The following is a 16,536-nucleotide window of genomic DNA, read 5'->3' as shown; positions in this document are numbered from 1 at the left end:
GTAAATGGTTGCTGAATTAATTAGATTAATGAAAAAGTGAATTCAGACTGTGGGTACTCTTTCTCCCCCCTCTTTTCTCATGTTTCCATTCTTTCTTTTCACTCTCTTCTCCATTCTATTTCTCTCCTCTCTCCCCAACTCTCTTCTTTTTTTCCTATCCCTCTCTTTTCTTCCTCCATCTCTCTCCTCTTCTCTCTTTTCTCTCTCTGTTTTCTCTTCTCTCCTCTCACAACTTCTTTCTTCTCTTTCTCTCTATATTTTTCTCCCCTTCCCCCAACTATATTTGTTCAAGATAGATGCACTTTGATCCTCATCTCTATTCAAAAGCCTTCATTAAGTACCTACTCTGTGCAGCACTGTATAATTGTTGTTCAGCTGTTTATCTGTCATGTATATAATTCTTCATGACCCCATTTGGGGTTTTCTTGGCAAAGATATTAGAGTGGCTTACATTTCCTTCTCCAGCTCATTTTGCAGAGGAGGAAGCTGAGGCAGAAAAGGTTAAATGACTTTTCTAGGGTCACACAGCTAGTAAGTGTCTGGGGTCATATTTGAATTTAAATGTTCCTGAACTGAGACCTGGTACTCTATCTATTATGCTACCTCGCTGCCTATAAGTTAAACAAAACAGTTCTTATAGATTTGGAGTTACAACTTCACTCAGATAACGATGGAATATGTAAAAATATGGTGTATGAAGTATGGATAACAGAAATCCACAGATTTCTTATAACTTACTCTCACCTCTGATTTTAGAGACCACTAAATAAACAGTGAACAAATAAAGAAAGAACTAAGATTAAATATTTAGATTGTATGCAAGCTAATGGAAGGCTAGCGTGATGAGTTGAAAAAATCTGGTATTCAGAAGGCTTAGGAGGAGTATGGGAAACTGCCACCCATCACAAATGTTCAGAAGATCTTTCAAGGTAGTGACAAGGAAAAAAGGAAAGGAGATCCCACTCCAGACATATGACATTTAGGCTATGAGCATTCTGAGTCTAGGCAGTATTCAGGATATAATAACGCATTGACAAGCGTTTATTAAGCACCTACAGTGTGCCAGGCACAGATCTGAGCATTGGAGATAAAATGACAAAAAAAAGAAAGAATTCCTTCTCTATAGGAACTAACTTTTTATAAAAGGAGGCAAGTTGCATATGTGTTAAGTATATACCAATTAAATATAGGGACAAGGATCCATCTTGTGATTTCAATGACTTTTTTTTATGTCTTCAGCTTTCACTGCTACTAAGCTGCCATCTTCCATTTTTTTATTTCTTAAGAGTATCTCATAAAAATATGAATAACTCTGAGAAGGCTCCCACCTCCTGATGGTAACACTTTAGGTTTCAGTAAATGCTTGAGAGGGTCTTTGCTAATGCCACTTAAAAGCAAGGAGGAGGCAAAATAAGGACCTGACAGATAGACTGAGATGAAAGAGGCAAGAAACAAGCTTTGAGAGGGAACCAAAGGCATATTTTTACTCCACAGCTTTTTTGCATCGAAGAATGATGGACACAGAACTCTTAGAACACTGTATTAAATCAGTCAGGAAAAACAACAACTCTGATGTGTAAACAAGGCACAAAACTGGTCCTGAATCAGTTTGGAAGGAGTGAAGAACTTTTTGTGCATTGGATAAAATAAATGACATCACATAGGAAATGTCTTGTGATTGGCTGAAAGGATCTGGGCTACATCTGGGATGAGGAATAACACCGTAGCCAGTTTAAAATGATGCCTTTTCCAGTGGTGAAACAGTCAAGTGGTAGGAGATTCAGGAGGGTCTTGAAGGAGCAGACCCCTATGCCAGTGCCAGAGAGCATCAGGGAGGATAGAGAAGGGAGCCCAGAGGGAATGTTACATCCCCACTCTCCTCCTTGCCACTGACCATCTTCATGGAAAAGTGGAACTAGTAGCTGACATTTGATGCAGAGTATACATACACTGAGGGATAATTAGGAGACATGGAACAGAAAAAGACAGTTGCCTGAGGGAGGAAGCAACTTCAAGAAGCATGATCCCTTTGCACTGGAAAAAATGCTGCCTAAGACACGAGAAGAAACTTCAAGAAAGTAGGAGCTGTGAGTTACACCTTTGCCATTCACGTTTGCCTCTGTCTCCTCATATTATACTTTGTGCCAACTCTCTGAATGGACCCTGTGTGTTTTTTGGGGGGAGTATCCCCTAGATTTTGGGGGGGACGTTCTTTGTGCCAATTGCTCTTTCTATGACATCTCATGGGATGACAGGCTATGTCATACTATTTGCTAAAAGCTAATTGAAGCTGTTAGCTGATAATCAATGGGAAGCAGAGTGGTGGGGGCTTCTGAGTACTAGAAACCCTTCATTCCTGAGTCAGCTGCAATTTGGCTTTCAGGGTTTAAGGGAGAACAGAGGTGTGGAAGTAGCCCCAGAAGCACTTTTATGTTACATAAAGATAAATACTCCATCATGAGGCTGTCTAGAAGCATGTATCTTATAAGGTACAGAGATGATAAACAGCATAAAGGAGCACCCATGGACGTGGCTTTCTCTAAGAGGCAGGAGCAGACAACTGGACCACGGCAGCTTTCTGGTGGTTGTTATTGTTCATGGGATTTTCCCTAGAGGACTCCTGGTCTTGAGTGAACAAACTTAGGGGAGAGTGAGTTTTCCAGGGAGGTAGGTATGTGTTGTTTTAAACAATTGATAAAAAGGGATGCATTTGACAAACAACCAACACAAACATAACCCTATAAAAAAGAGGACTGATGTGAATCTCTATTTCATACTTCTTTACTTTCAAGTCCATATTCATTTTAAACTCGTTGTCTTTTTTGTCTCTGTCCTGTTCTGAACTTCTTTCTTATATGCATTTTTTCTAATGCTTAGTATCAGTTCTAAGACAGTAGGGTGACAAGGGTTAGGTAATCAGGGTAAGTGAGTTGTCATACAGCCAGGAAGTGTCAGAAGTCAAATTTGAACCCAAGTTCTCCTACCTTCAGGCCTGGTACTCTATTTACTGTGCTACCCAGCTGCTCTTTTAGGTATTTATGTTGTATTTCATGAATATTCTTTCATGTATTTCATCAATACTCTTTTCTTTCTTTTTTCCCTTTTGACACTACTATTATTGTCCTTTCTATCTCTTCTTTCCTCTTCTTTGCAATAAAAGGCCTTCTTTATAATTCTAAGAGAGTGTTTATGTGTGTATTCATAAATTTTCTGAATTTCACTCTGCCATTAACAAATATAGCTGGTTCCTAAATCATAAAGATCGTGGTCCTGTTCTTCCTTTGATTCATCTTGTCTGTATCATTGTATGGGTCAATTAAATTCTCAGTGACTCAGAAGTTCTCTAAGACTACTGAGAGACTTTCCTTACTTTAAAAATAGAGTAAAACTCTAAAAAATTTAGTATGAGAACATAAGATAAAAAGTTCGAGGGGAACCTTGGAGATCATTTAGTCCAATTTCCTCATTTTATAGATGAAGAAACTGAGGCTCAGAAAGATTAAGGTGTTTGACCAAGGTCATAGTAGAATTAGGGTTCAAATCCAGGTCTATTTTTAAGTTAAGTACCTTTCTATTACATGATGCTAAAGAATATTAGTCATCCAAAAATGGTGTGCCATTTGGCTCCAAGTCACACCCATTGGCAGCATTATTTTCACTTGAAGGACTTCTTTGTGGTTGATTCCAGAAACTACAATGTGATCCTGCAACAACCCAATTCTCTGACCCACACAGTATAGGTTGGCTCTAATGACATCGACCCAAGAGAAACCTCTCTGTTGGTTTCCACAGGAGGTAGGAGAACTTGGCTTCCTTTCCTACCAGAACAGCCAATGGAGATTTCTGGCCTTCATTTTTTGCCCTGCAGAGCTTGGAACGAGTAGGAAAACTGAGCTGAATACTCATAAGAGCCTTGCTATTGGAGTTTGAAAGGCTGTTGATAGACCACCAAAAACAATAAGCAAATTCAGCCAGTTCAATAAAAAGATCAGTCCAACCTATCACTTGAGCTCACAATGATACCAAAAAACCAGTCCACTCATTGAACTTTTAGACATTTACCTGGTGGTTTTGGGAACAGTGTCTAATCATCTCTTGTTGATGTGTGTGTGTGTGTGTGTGTGTGTGTGTGTGTGTGTGTGTGTGTGTGTAAATTTACAAACATGGAGGGTATTATTTCCATTCATTTAAATAGATACAATGAATAAATAAATGAATGAATTAGAATTTATTAAATCTGTGATTGCACTAGGTGCTGGGATACAAATCTAAAGTAGAGAAAGTCTTTACCCACAAGAAGCTTATATTCTAAAAGGAAGAAATTACATACATAAGGGACTGATAGTCAAGGAAGGAAATTTTGGTCTGAGAAGTCACGGGAATTGGAGGTAGAGCTAAAGGACCAGTTGATTGTTATACTGTTCTCAGGACAAAAAGTAGAAAGTGGGGTCATGGGGAAGGAGTTGTGGGAGATGACAAAAACCCTGGATCCATCTTACTCCATGGTGGAAATGTAAAACAAGGTATGGGACTAATTTGATATGGGGGTGTGTGTAAATTTGCACTCACTGACCAAAACTGACCAAAAACAAAAATAAAAGGACAGGAATAAAAGAAACTTGAAGAAGTAAGTTGAGGCAGTTAGTGATTTTTCTTTTAAAGTCTAAAAGGCAAAGAAAAATGAGACAGGATGAAAAATTTTCTTTCAAAGTAAAGGTATATAATTTCTTGCATCAATTGATGCATCTGGTCCTAGTCTTGATGATTTCTGGGATGGTCTTGAAAGGAGAAGAGAAGCAATGGCCAGAAAGATAGTGAGAAGCCCAGTAAATACTGGATCCTGGTGAATGAAGGGCTAGGATGTACCAGGCTTACTTCCATTTCAAACTTTGATTTTCAGGGATTAGTCAGAAGGTTACAGAATACTAGAATTTCCAAGTTGTCAAACTAGGTATCACCTCCTTTGTAAAGAAGTGAAACGTGGCATGCCATTTTGAGTTTAGCAGTGTAGTTCTTTAATGGCAAACTGTCAAGACCTTTATAAACCTTTTTCACTCATTATTACTGTGTAGTCTTACCACACAAAAATCCACTGAATGGTGTGCTTGGTCACATTATTGGTTTTAATGGTCTTTGAAGTGTAAAAGTAATCCAGGGGATATGACACAGATGTTGAATGTAAAAAGTAAAACAATTTTGTGATGTTTGTGTTTGGGAGTAATTTTATTTTGTTTTAGTTTTGTTTTGTTTTTTAACCAGATGGGCAACAGCTTTACTGTATATTTTTTTATTACAGAAAATCTCAATAAAATGGGTTTTTTATTCTACTTTAGATGATGTCTAATGAGAATCATACTCAGAAATACTGTACCATGTACAATGTTAAACTGAAAAACAGAGTGTAGTAAGTCATCCAGGCTTATCCCACTCTCTGGTTCAAAATTCCCACTCGTTTAGTTTTCAGTGAAACTCTTGTCCCTAATTTGGTATTGTTAGAGCTTTTTATGCATGTGAAAGATGTCTGTGGAATTTATTTCAAAAAAGTAACAGACAAAAATCAGAAGGGGATGGCAAATTCACAACAGTTGAAAATGCTACAAGAATTACCAGGCATGGAGGTAATAAAGCTACACGGCCTTACTTGGCAAGCAAGGAGAGGAGAAAAAGCTGTTTGCATGAAGGAAAATTGGCTAAATAAAATACATCTGTAAATAAGGAATGTGGAGTACAATCTTCCAAAGCAGGGCTGGCAGGCAGACTTGTGAAAATCCAGAGAAGGCTCCTTTCTGTGGGTTTATTTCTAGGGAAGAATGAGCCCTTGCTAGATACACACAAGCTAAATCAGATAGCTGGCAGGCTGTCGGTTTATTTTCTAGGTCATAGAGTTCTTCTACAGTTAGAATCCAGGATGGGGAGACACAAATTGTTCATGCCATGGGACCTTTCTGCCTATCCTCAACAGTGTTTTCTTACTATGATGCTTTTTATGCTGGCTTAGAAGTCACTAAAGAAGGTGTTAAAGGAGACTTTTTTTTTGTAGGTTACATACAGGGTATGGAAGAAACACAGTTCACTTGAACTTGGGAAGAATGGGAAGAGTGATGGAAAGTGGAGAATATTACATTAGCTTTCTAGAATTATACAGTCTTCTCTCCTGATCTGAGAAATGTGGAATGGCTTATTGAATGGTTCCATTGGGGTCTCAGGATCCCCAATAAAGTCCGGGAACAGAGCCAACTGATCAGCCCAGGGGAAGAAATCAAGCTCTGACTCATGTGGATAATGGGTGATGACAGGAAATCCAGGGAACAAGATGGCCCAAAGTGGGAGATGAATGTGCCATGTGATTAGAAGAAATGTTTTGCAAAAATATTCAATACCCAGAAATACAATTTGGGCTTGTATGATAGATGGACAAAAGTATTTTCCCTTGAAACATGACCTCAGAGGATTTTGGTTCATAGGATTATTTCATTTAAAACTAGAAGAGACTTCTTGAAAAGCCATTGAAGCCAGTTCATTTATTTTAAAGATGAGGTCCAGAAAGATTTGCATAGTTTACAAAAGTATAAATATCAGAGTTAGAATTTGAACCCAGGTCCTCTGAACTTTAAGGGCAGCTAGATAATACAATGGATGCTACTTAGGGTCTAGAGTCAGGAAAATCTCACTTCAAATCTGGTCTCAGATATTCACTAGCCATGCAACCCTGTTCAAGTCATGAAATCCCATATCTGCTTCAGTTCTTTATCTGTAAGATAAGGATACACCAGAGAAGGAAATGGCAAACTGCTTCATTACCTTTGCCAAGAAAGCAGTTAGGTAGCACAGTGGATAGAGCATGGGATCTAGAGTTAGGAAGACTTATCTCCCTTCAACTCCTCCATTCCCTGTTACAAACCTTCCTTATCTCCTGTACTTCTTCAATTCCTCCCTACAATCCCTTTAACTATTATCCTTATTAAATTCAAATATGGCCTCAGACACTTAAAAGCTGTGTGACCCTAGGTAAGTCACTTACCCCTGTTTGCCTCAATTTCCTCTTCTGTAAAATTAGCTAGAGAATGAAATGGCAAACTACTCCAGTATTTTTGCCAAGAAAACCCCAAATGACATCACAAAGAGTTGACCAGAACTGAAAAATGACTGAATCTCTGCCAAGGACTTGGGTCATGTAGAGTCAGACATGATGGAACAACAATAATTCAGTATTTCTTATGTGACATCAAGGACTTTAAGAGCATCAGGGAGTTATGTAAAAGGGAGTTCTGATATTCAGAGAGGGATTCTAGAGGCAGCTCAGGAAAAATCTACAACCATGCTAGTTGCTTATTTAATCTCTGGATTACTATCATACTCCAGTATGGAACAGAATAAATAGCTTGTCTTCATGAGAAAGTAAGAAAGAAATTCTCTGTTCTGCCACCCTTGAAATATTAGAGCAAAAATCTATGGTTAAATGACAAAATCATGCATTGTATTCTTGAAACCGGTAGGTACGTGGTCACAGGACAGACATTCACAGCTCCATGAGAGGTACCAGGCTGCGTATCACAGAAATGTAAAAGAGAGGCTATGATGAACCGAAAGGGTGCCATCTACATTTGGAAACAGCAAAGTTAGAGGTGTTTTCTAAGCATATTAAATTGCAGGCTTTAGGACATCAGCTAATTACTACCTGGGGTGCTGGAAAGGAAACAGCCTACCTCATACCCAAAGGGTCTTTTACTAGATAATTAGTGGGCTCATTTTTTCTTCCATGGGAAGTTGTAAAGATAAATGTCCTAAAATAGGTAAGCCCAAGGTATTCTCATAAATAACATTAGTGTCTTATTTAAAAGCAAAAGATTTCCAGAATGACCAATCATCTATTTTAGAATTAATACTTCTATTTTAAAAGATAATAATTTTAAATTAATAGCAACAATTACTCTAGGTATGTATTTTAAGAGGAGAATAGCAGAGTGGAGGCTTGCAATTAAACTTAATTTTAAGTCTTACCTCCAGTATAAAGTTGTGAGACCCTAGAGAAGTCACTTAACTGTTCAGTTCCAAAGTCAACTTGCTAAATTACTAACAAATTACACAGTTACATTGGTTGAGGAATTTTCTGGATTAGGAATTCCCCATCTCACTGAGATCAAGAATCTAGACCAAAAAGTTCTTAAAAGATGCTGTTCACACAGATGTCCCAGCTATGTGACCCTGGACAAGTCACTTAACCCCCATTGCCTAGCCCTTACCACTTTTCTGCCTTGGAGCCAATACACAGTATTGACTCCAAGATGGAAGGTAAGGGTTTAAAAAAAAAAAAGGTGCTATTCAAACAAATGTCATGTGAGATTGATTCTTTTTTGACACTGAATTATAATAGTTAAATATATTTCTTGGTGATTTAGATTTGTAGTTCGATTAATATAAAACTTTCTCAGTAGATTCTGAAATTTTAAAAATACTTTCAATTATATCTAGATTGGCTGGCAGGTATTATCCCCATTTTATAGATAGGAAAGTGAGGTGCAGAGAGATTGTGACTTGCTGGAAGTAGTGAAGGAGAGAATATCAGGACCAGAACTAATTCCATATGTTTCAGTTCCTAACTTGTGTTCCTTGTACCTCACTCTCTGACTTTGGTTAGTAGCTGCCTATACTTGAGACCTGAACTAAATTTAAAAGCCAATTTGCCAAATTTTGAATCCATCATCTGTCAAATTGTTTATCTGCACTTCTAACAGTAGCAAACAGAATCTAAAGTTGCCTTAGTCATAAGGAACGTGTCAAATTTAGGAGACAGTAACCAGATCAGAGAGGGTTCTGGAAAATGTATTCCATGAAGAACTGCTGAAGAGGGAACCCCTTGAGCACCTCCATTCACATAGAGGTGTGTAATTTAATTACTTAATCCACATACTCCAAAATAACCCCCAGTTCTGCCTTGGTTCCTCTTTCCCCAGGTTTCTCTTTCTAACACATGCACTGGCTTGTTGAGGAGAGCTTCAAGAGACCTTCTGAAATGATTGGCTTACAAAGCTCCAGTGGATAGAGTACTGGACTTGGAATTAGGAAAACTCAACTTCATGAGTTCAAATCTGACCTCAGATACTGTGTGGCCTTGGGCATGCCATTAAGTACTATTTGTCTCAGTTTCTCATCTATAAAGTGAGCTGGAGAGGGAAATGGCAAACCAATCCAGTATATATACCAAGAAAATCCCAAATGGGGCCACAAAGAGTTAGACTTGACTGAACAGCAACAAACTTACTAGCTCTGAGACCCTAGGTAAGTTACTTAACCTATGTCTGCCTCAGTTTCCTCAAGTGTAAAATGGGAAGAAGAAGAATAGCACAGTTGTGAAGATCAAATGTTTATATATATACATATATAATAATATACATAATTTTATAAACCTTAAAGTGCTGTACAACTGGTACCTGCTATTAGTTATTAATGTCTTAGCAGTAATTCATTTCTAATATGTCTATTTGAGAATTAGTTTTGATAAATATTAAATAATATTGATGACAGCTCACAACTGTAATGCAGATTACAAGATGTAAAGCAGATGCAAAGCATCTGACGTAACATTATATCATTTGTTCCTTATACAAGTTTAAAGGGTTTTAAACCTAGGATGTGGGGGCATGACTGAGAACCAATAAGGCTAGATCAGTGTGTGTCTCATAGCATACAAAGGAATATGGAAAAGCAAAAGGGAGATGGCAAAGAGCCAAAGGGAAATAAGGCGTATTTCCCAATTTTGTCTGGAGTTCCCAAAGACTCAAACATATATGTGTACACACACACACATACATGCATGCAGAGTTGACTCTTGCCCAGGAATACTTTGATCTCTTATATACCCCTCCTTGTTCAAATGATTGGTTCCTGGGAACTCTGAATGACTTTTTTCTGAGGGTAAGAGAAAATAAATTCCCCAGATGGAAGCCAGCCAGTCAAAACCTATTTTTATATAGTCGGTATTATGTGGCACTTGTTATTCCCCACTTTAATGAATGTGTTTCTCATGCTGTTATACTAGTCAGTGGTAAAAATGTTCAATAGCCTAAGCCCCAGAGTGGACCCACATAGAATGCCAAGTATTTGATCAACTATGAAAACCTGATGTTTCCATCCAACTGTAGAAGGGTTTGGACGCCATCTTCCTAGACTGCCCATTGATACATCTGCAAGTTAACATGTTCTAACATGTTAAATGTCCTTTTGATTCTGACCAGCCTACACTGCTCTATCAATTTAGAATGAGAGGATTCTTTATTCTCCCTTTTCTCTAGCTTTTTACAGTAGTTAGTCTATTGCCAACCATCTTACTTTCTCACCCTCCCTCTATTTCCTTCATCCTATTAGCTGAAATAGCTTGGGAAAATATGCTTTTAAAGATCATCAGGGAAATTTTATGATCAAACTTTCTTTTAGCTTCAAAGATAATTCAGTCAAGAGAAATTTTAAACACATACACTATGGTTTTTATTTCCAAAGCTGTTAAAAGACTGGAGGAATTCATGGATCATTATCAGTGTTTTACCACCCTCCATCACTTCTCCTTAAAAAGGAGGGAAAAGGCTATGGTGTTTGACTGTGATTAACATGAATTCTGTTTCATGACTTTCTTATTTAGACACAATCATATCTTGATGACTATCCACAGAATTATATTCTTTAAAAATAGTATTAGACCGTCCAAGAGGTCGAGTTAGCACAGTGAAGAAAAGGACAGCTTTGGAGTCAAGAAGACTTGGATTAAGTCCTGCATTTGACATATGATGTCTGAGTGACAGTGAGAAACTCACTTAACCTCTCAATGATCCAAAGCTGAAACAGAAGTAGTTTTCACACTAGAAGTTCCATATACTAATACAATTATGGGTTCAGATCAAACCAAATACAAACCAACCTAACAGTATAACAAATAAAACAGGTTGTAGTGAATGTCACAGAAGATGGATTATAGCAAGTGCCAAACGGGGGCAGATATGGTGGCTCAGTGAATTGAGAGCCAGGTTCAAATCTAGCCTCAGATACTTCCTAGATGTGGGACCTAGGCGAATCACTTAACCCCCATTGCCTAGACCCGTGTTGGTAAACCTATGGCATACATGCTGCAGGGGGCTGCTCCCTTGCCCCTCTCCACTAAGCCTGACAACATTTCTCACATCACCTGCCCCTCTGCCCAGCAACCCAATGGGAGGACTTCTTCCCTACCCTGTCTGGGATGAGGGAGCGGTTCATATGTGGCATGAGGGTGCAGTTTGGGCATTCAGTCTCTAAAAGGCTTGCCATCATGGGTCTAGACCATTCCACTCTTCTGTCTTAGAACTAATACACAGTTTGATTCTAAGATGGAAGGTAAAGAGGTTTTCTTTAATAGGTCCCAGTCTGCATCAGTGGATGGGGTGTTGGGAGTGACATGGGAGTCATTTAAAATGGATAAAATCATAGGTTATCATGGGAGCAGATGGAGGGCTAGAAGGAGCCTTACAGTCTATCTTGTCTACCTTTTTCCTAATTTTAAAGATGAGAAAACTGAAGTCAGGAGAAATTAGGTCACTTGCTCAAGTCCACATAGGTAAATGGCAGAAGCAGTAGAGGAGAGGAGGAAGAAGGGATAAGGAGGATAGTTAAAAAGGGAAGAAGAAAGGAGGAAGCAGGAGGATGAGGTGGGCGGGGAGAGGAGGGAGGAAGAAGCAAAGGAGACAAAGTAAAAGAAATTCCAGGATCTCAGTGCATTTTGATGCAAAATTGTGAATCAAATTTATCTATAGCTTTACTTTAATATATTCATACACAATTGAAAACTGTTCATGTCTCAACAATTAGCTATGTTTGTGAAGATTGCTTATTATGAATTGAAGACTTTCAGATGTAGATTCATTATCACTTCAGCTCTGCTCTTCAGTTCAGTTCACATGAATAAAAATGTGTGCAGCATGCCTGCATGGAAGGTGACAGGGAAAGAGAAGGGATATTTCAAAGTCAGGGTGGTGAACACTATAGAAATCCAAAGGCAGAATGAAAAAAAGCACATTATACACAGCCAAGTAGAAGCGTCAGTGGGTCTGTTGTACACACTGCCCTGACAAGTGGAAAGTGACCAATTTTCGTTCTGTCCTTAGGGGCATGCCACTGAATGTGTTACCACACTCTCCACCAATTCAACTCCCCTACCCTTGCGTCTTCTTTGATTCTGTCAAATGGAACTGGAAGGATCGTCTGGGTTAGCTGGTGGAATAGTACGACTTTTTTTTTTTTTTGGCAGAAGTTTGACATACATTAGGAGAAGTTGTGAAAAGATATTCAGAAAAAGCAGAATGAGGTCTCTCTCATCATCTTACTAACAGAGATAGTAGCTCTTAGCAGTAATATTCTGTAAGCACAGAGAGGCAGATTCTGGCTCAATATAAGGGAAACTATCTTAATCTGGAATGGGTTGCTTTGGGAGTAATGAATTCCTCTCTCTGCAAGCAATCAAGTCCCCACAGAAATTCATCTGTCCCCCAAACTCCCCTCTTCCAAACTTCCTTGTTTTTATCAAAGGTAGAAATCCTTGTAGTATCTCAGGTTCATAATCTCAGCATTATCCTTAACTCTTTCATCTCTAACACCCTGTGTTCGATCAGGTGTCAGACTTCTTGTGTTTCATCCTCATTCCCTCTTCTTCGCTCTTCTGTCTTATCACCTTAGTGCACATCCTCATAACCTCTCAACTGTATTCAAGCAAAGCTTCCTACTTTGGCTGAATGACTCAAGCCTCTTTCCACTCCAATCCATCCTAAATACTGCGGTCAAAGTGAATTTTTTTAAGCACAGATGTGACCACATCACTACCCTACTCAACTTCAATGGTTCAATGTTGCCCTTAGGACAAAATATAAACTCTTCTATTTAACTTTTAAAACTATGATTCTGGCTTCATTGGGCATTGCTTTCCCTCCTATAAGCCATATGATCCAGGCAAAATGATATTCTGCTCCTCACTCTATCACCCAACTCTGTGGCTTTACAACAATTAACTTCTGTTCTTGAAATATGCTCCCTCTTCATTTCTGCCTCACAGAGCCCTTCTCTTCCCTTCCTTGGAAACACAGCTCAAGTACTATTTTCAGTCTGAAGCCTTTTCTGGTCTTCCCAATCATTAAAGCCTTCCTTCCCCAAATGCCTTATAGTGAAATACATTATCCTTATAATTATTTTCTATATATTTATATATGTACTTGTTATATCCTCCCCTAGAATGTTAACTCCCGGCAAGTGTAGATTATTTTGTTCTTTATATTGCTGTCTCCAGGGCTTAGCATAATGCTTAGAATATTTCTTGTTAATCAGTCATCCAGTCATGTCTGTCTCCCTGGGACCCTAAGACCATAGCTAGTCATGGTGTTTAATTGGTACAGATACTGAAATGGTTTGCTCTTTCCTTATCCAGGAGAATCTTTTTGACTGGTAATCAGAAGTTGTTACTCATCCAGGGTGACACAGATAGGAAAGTTTGTGAAGCTGAATTTGAACTCAGGTCATTCTGATTCCAGGTTCAGCAATTTATCTACTAAGCCATTTAGCTGTCCTGGTTTAGAATTGTAAAGGTTTGACAAATGTTTGTAGATTACTACTGAGTGATCAAATCGAGGCTGAATGAACACTTGTTGGTAGTCTTGAAGTTGTAACTTACATTTAGAATATTCTTGTTTACATTTATATGGTGCCTTAAGGTTTAAAAAAAACTTTTCTTATGGCAACTGGAGTATGTGAAGTATGTATATAATTTCCATCTTATAAAATTTAAGTGATTCCTCTACAATAAAACATCCAGGAAGTGCTTGTTTGGGACTCAAGCCCAGATCTTTTTGGTTCATGTCTAATATTCTTTTGATTGTGCCATGTTCTTCTACCTCTCCAATACAAATCATAGTGGGTACCATGCAAAAAAAAATGTGAATTAAAATTGGAAAAATATTTGTAAATGAATTCTATCAAATCGCCCTAAAACCTTTGAATCCTCATGTATGAAACCCAAAGTATCAAACTTGGCTATTTTCTAACTCATCTCATCATATCCTTTGTTTCATCACTAACAGAACTTCCCACAAAAACATTTTTTTAGGAAAAGGTTCTGATTCATGCTCTTTAAAATGTTAGACTCACCAGAATACTTTTCAGAGGGAAATCAGAATTTGAAATTTAGTATTTTACTACTTTCATTATAAACTTAGGAAAATACATACAAGATGACATAATTATCCATAAACATTTGAAACTACTCTTGAACAGTGAAGAACATCTTTTCCAAGAGACTTGTAGTTTACCATAAGCATAATACTACCGTGCTCAAAATAGAAACACATTTGGGGCTGGTACTGAGTCAGTGTCTCAAATTCTATTGAGTACTTCTTTCACTACAGTCAACCATTGGAGCATCCAACTTAATGGACCTTCCTGAGGTGGCTCAAATTTTTAATGTGATTTCTTGAGAGATCATGGAAAAGAAACTAGATATGTAGATGGGGAACATGTTCTAGCCATGTCTAAAAATCTGTATGACCGTAAGCAAATCTTTTCCACTAACTAGCCTCTAGTTTCCTTTTTTAAAGGAAACAAATGGATCCCCTCATAGTGTATAATTTATCCTGCAGTTCTAAAATGCTACAAGAAAATTTATTATGCTAATATTTAATTACACTGATAGATATGGAGGTTAGTGAGTTAGGCGAGACACTGGCAAGTTGATTACCATTCAGAAGAGGGAAATGAAGATAGTGGGGAGATTGGAAATTATGCTATCTGGTTTTATTTTTCTTTCCTTTTCCCCCCATTATGTGGCAGGAAGATGTGAGGAAGAAAAAATGTGTTTGCTAATTGGAAAATGTAACTAGAAAAAGAATCAGCCAAGGACCTGGGAATGTTTAGCCTAACAGACAGAAGATTTCATGGCAAGGGAAGGAACAGTATGGAGTATGATAACTGACTTCAAATATGAGAAGAATTTTCAAGTAAAAAGGGGCTTGGTATTATTCTTTTTGTCTTCAAAAAGTAGGACTAGAAGTTATAAAATGACAAAGTTTTGCTTAAAAAGAGGAGAAAATTCCTGGGAGTGATGGCCAAAAATTACACAAGCTGTTTTAGTAGAGGGTAGAAAAAAGAGCAACATATTGCTTGATCAGAATGTCTAGATTTAAGTTCTGATTCTGAAGCTTACTCTCTATGTGACCTTAGGCCATGCTGGTGAACCTATGACACACATGTTAAGGACCATAGCAGCTATCTAATTCAAACCTCTTCTCTTTCACCCAAAGTATGGATGCCATTCTAGTATCACCAAGAACTAGTGATCCAGTTTCAGCCTGAAGAATTCCAGTGATGGAAAATTCATGTCTTTTGGCATTATCATATGATTTGATGCTCCAAGAGAATTTAGAGATTTAACCTTGTCATATTATAAACAGAGAAACTTAGCTACAGAGAGATGAAATGATCTGCCTAGATCAGTGATGGCGAACCTTTTAGAGACCAAGTGCCCAAACTGCAACCCTCACATGGCATGTGAGACCCCCACCTTATCCCATACAGGGGAGGGAGGAAACACTCCCATTGTGCTGCTGGGAAGAGGGGGTGGGTAAAGTGAGAAATGTCTCTGTCTCTGTCTGTCTATCTCTTTCTCTCTCTCCTTCCCTCCCTCTCTGTCTGTCTCTGTCTGTCTGTCTCTCATAAGATACACTAATACTGCATCTTTCTTAATTATTTTCTTTCTCTGGGTCTGTGTGTTGATGATGGGGCAGGGGGCAGGAAGGGACAGTATACACTGACAGAGTGCTTTCTGATGATCCTGAAACACAACAATGACCAGGACAAGGTCAGGGGTGTGGGCTAATTCTTGAAGCTATCTCAAAAGAAAGAAAACTAGATGGAAAGTTAGCTGGCCTACAAGCTATTGAATAATCAGATGGTGCTGTGATGTTATGATGTATTATTATGTACTCTATTATTGAGCAAAACTGGCTTCCTTGCTAGTCCTTGCAGACCCTACTCTATTTCCGATGCCTTTCCCTGTGCCCTGGGTGTACTCCCATCTTACTAAGAATCCTTCCTTTCCTATTGGAAAAAGGTACACTGCAGACAAGTTGTGAAGAGCTCTAAAAGCTAAACACAGCTTACATTTGATCCCAGAAGCCACAAGGCATCATTGGAGTTTACTGAGAAGGAAAGCGACATGGTCAGCCCTGCAATTTGAGAAAATCACTTTGGCAGCTCTGTGGAGAATGGATTGGAGCACAGAGAAGCTTGAGACAGGGAGACCAATTAGAAAGGCTATTGCAGGAAGGGGAAGAAAGTTTGAACTGAGATGGCAGTTTATCAGTTTGCTTCAACTATTTATTTTTTCCCCCAATGATCATAACTGAAACTAACCTCATACTAATTCTTTTCACTATGTAGAGGGGCACTCTGCATGCACTTCATGAACACAACACTTACACACCAATTCCAGCTGCACAGCTATAGACACAGCTGTTGTTGACAAAGAATTAA

General features: G+C 38.4%; 1 protein-coding gene across 6 annotated transcripts in view; it reads right to left on the bottom strand.

The window, feature by feature from the left end:
- Positions 1–16,536, bottom strand: part of TENM3 (teneurin transmembrane protein 3) — a 3,501,974-nt gene that overhangs the window by 189,281 nt on the left and 3,296,157 nt on the right. The gene's annotated exons all lie outside the window — the stretch shown is intronic.

The sequence above is a fragment of the Monodelphis domestica genome, chromosome 6, assembly GCF_027887165.1.
Source record: "Monodelphis domestica isolate mMonDom1 chromosome 6, mMonDom1.pri, whole genome shotgun sequence".
Taxonomy (NCBI): Eukaryota; Metazoa; Chordata; class Mammalia; order Didelphimorphia; family Didelphidae; genus Monodelphis; species Monodelphis domestica.
The sequence above is the reverse complement of the archived record's forward strand: the minus strand, read 5'-3'. Positions and strand labels throughout refer to the sequence as shown.